Consider the following 3,193-nt stretch of genomic DNA (forward strand, 5'->3'; position numbering starts at 1 on the left):
ACCTGGTATGCAGCCACCTCACGGCTATGACTCTAGATGGCAGTGAGATGTGGGGTGGTGTATACAGCACTTTTCCTTGACTCTGATTTTAAAGAAACACAGAGTCAGCTTGGCTTCAGCTAGCTAAGGCAGCAACACACCTTCATTGGAACTTAAGTTCTCTAGCCCTTAAGTTAGTCCACAGAAAACTTGATTGGCTTTCCCTTCCACAAAAGTCACATTGGTGCACGACACTGATGACACTATGCTGAACGGGCCCAGTAATACAGAAAGATCAATGGCTTCGGATGCAATAGTAAACCATTTGCATGCTACCAAAACCACACTCACTGCCATTGAGTCAGTGCCAACTCATAACCACTCCATAGGACAGGGTAGAACTGCCCCCGTGCGTTTCTGAGACGAATTCTTTACAGGAGTACAAAGCCCCATCTTTCTCCTACAGAGCGCCTGGTGGTTTCAAACTGCTGACCTTTCAGTTAGCAGCCCAATGAATAACTCACCACACAGTCCAAGCTCCCTTTGGCATGCTATAGGTGGAAAGTTAGGACGGCAAAAATTCGGGTGCCAGTCATGTCAGTGGAGTTGTCGAGGGTCCAGTGATGTGGAGTGCGGTGGGACATTTCTACTCCAGTGCAGGGTCAGGTTTCACATCTGGCCACTCGGACAATCCAAAAGGAGGCACAGTTCCGGGCACCACTTTGCATTGTGAAGGAGCACATCCGTCATACTGGCGCACTCATCTGGACTGTGTACCCGTTGACTCGAAAGGCGGGACCCAGAGCGCCATGTGGCCCTGCCACAGGGCCAGACTGCCTGCCAGCTGCTCGGCTGCTCAGCCGCGTGACCTGCTGGCAAATCAAATCAACGGGCAGAAAGCAAACCCCTTAGTGCTGGAGGCATAGATAGTGTCATGATAAAGGAGAAAGAGGGAAGATTTCACTGTGCTTGAATTCCTAGCCAGTGCTCAAGGGAGCAGCAGTCGAGAAGTCAAATGGACTATTGACACCGAAGGCCTCTTAAAAGTGCTCAAGAGCAAAGATGTCCTTTGGCCACTAAAGTGCCCCTGATCCAAGCCCTGGGCTTCCCACTGCTCGGCATGCCCGTGAAAGTTGACCAGGAACAAGGCGGGCAGCGAGCGGGACCACTGGTGCATTTGAACTGCTGTGTGATGAGGAAGACGGAACAGACAAATCTGTCCCAGAGTTCTTAGAAGGGAGGATGATGAGACTTTGTCTCACGTACTTGGGACATGCTCTCAGGAGGGACCAGTCCCTGGAAGAGGATATCATGCTCCATACAGTAGAAGCGCAACACAAAAGAGAAAGAACTTAGTGGATACAACAGGTTCAAACACAGGAATGATGAGGACAGTGCAGGGCCAGGTCGTGTTCAGTGTGTTGGACACAGGGGCACCATGGATTGGAACAGACTCGACGGTAATTGTGTGAGGCCGGGTTGACTAGAGGAGCAAAACCAGTGATACTCAGCGATGTAGAAGAAAGAACTTAACCTCAAGAATTCATCTGATGTCATGAAGGGGTCCCAGACAAGGCCGACTGAAGACTGTGAGGCCAGTACTAGCCGGGCCATCTTCAGGCTCACAGAAACAAAGACCAGTGATGCAGAATCCAGGAGGATCAGAGGCCGGCGGGCGCAGAGTTGCATGGGTCTAAGGTCAGCGCAAGCATAGCAGGGCTCATAAAGCTCCCAGGTTGGCTCCTAGGGTCATTGTCCCCATGAGGTCACTCCTGAAGGCAGGCACAGGGTCCCAGACAGGAGGGAGGGTGAAGGGGCAGAGAGAGAAGTTCTCATTGCCTCTCTTACAGAAAAGACCACATCTCCAGGAAGCTCTCCTCAGGACTAACACCTGGTTGACCAGTTGGACTCCACCCCTACCTCCACACAGGTACCAGCAAGTTGACAAAATCTACCTGCCAGAATACCAACTGACCAACAACACTGGAGAACCACACCACTCCCTTAGGATTTGACAGCAGAGCTCTGCCATCCTCTGCCGATAACGCATCTCCTTGTGGGAAACAGCCTTTGTAGAGCATGCCCATCTTAAACTTCGTGCTGTCTGGCCCACAGAGTCACAGGTGGGACGTGTCTAGTCACACTCCAAATGGAAATGGTGCATACCACATGGGTTTTCAGCAGGGCCTGAAGGTACCAGTAAGCTACCTGAAGAAGTGGCCTGTGGGCTCCCCTCCTGTCCCATGACCTTCCCTCAACCCATGGGCACTGATGACCCTGGGGGGTGTTCCTTATGAGCCATTGCCCAGGAAGGAGAAAAGGAGGTCGGGCTCACAGATGTGTCTGTGTGGCTGGCAGCACTGTGAGCCCGCTCTGGAGCCTTCCAGGAGGTCAGCGGTGGCCTTGGCTGTCCAATATTTTTGGAAGCAGAGGTGGTCAGGTGTATGATGGTTTGATACCTGGGCTGTGGCCAGTGGTTTGGCTGGATTGGCAGGGACTTGGAAAGAAAATAATTGGGAAATTGGTAACAGAAGGTATGGGGAAGAAGCATGTGCACAGACCTCTCTGAACAGGCCAATAATGTGAAGATCTTTGTGTCTCATGGGAATGTTCACCAAAGGGTTACTAAGCAGAGGAGGAGTTTAACAATCAAATAGAAAGGGTAATGCATGACGTGGGTACCAGTCACCCTCTTTCCCCAGCCACTCCTGCCATTGCCCAGCGAGTTCATAAACAACACAACCATGGTGGCGGGGATGCAAGCTATGCATGGGCTCAGCAATGTGAATTTGCAACCACTAAGGCAGATTTGGCCACAGCCGTTGCTGGGCATTCAAGCTGCCCGTAGCAGAGACTCACACTGAGCCACAGTACAGTGCCACTCCCAAGTGTGAACAGCCAACAGCCAGCGGCAGGTGGATTACATTGGCCCACTTCCAGCATGGAAATGGCAGTGTTTTGCTATTACTGGGCTAGACACTTAGTCTGCATGCAGATTTGGTTTCCCTGTGTGCATTGCTTCTGCCAAGATTGCCATCTGTGCCTTTACAGAATGTCGTATCCTAGAGAGCGGTGCTCCGCTCAAGGAGCTCATTTTACGGAGGCCTCAGCAAGCCCTTGTCCCAAGCTCATGCAACGCATGGTCTTATCATGTTCCTTTGGCATGGCTGATGTCACACAGAATGCTCCTTGGGCAAAACAATGGAAGGACTCT

The sequence above is a fragment of the Tenrec ecaudatus genome, chromosome 1, assembly GCF_050624435.1.
Source record: "Tenrec ecaudatus isolate mTenEca1 chromosome 1, mTenEca1.hap1, whole genome shotgun sequence".
Classification (NCBI taxonomy): domain Eukaryota; kingdom Metazoa; phylum Chordata; class Mammalia; order Afrosoricida; family Tenrecidae; genus Tenrec; species Tenrec ecaudatus.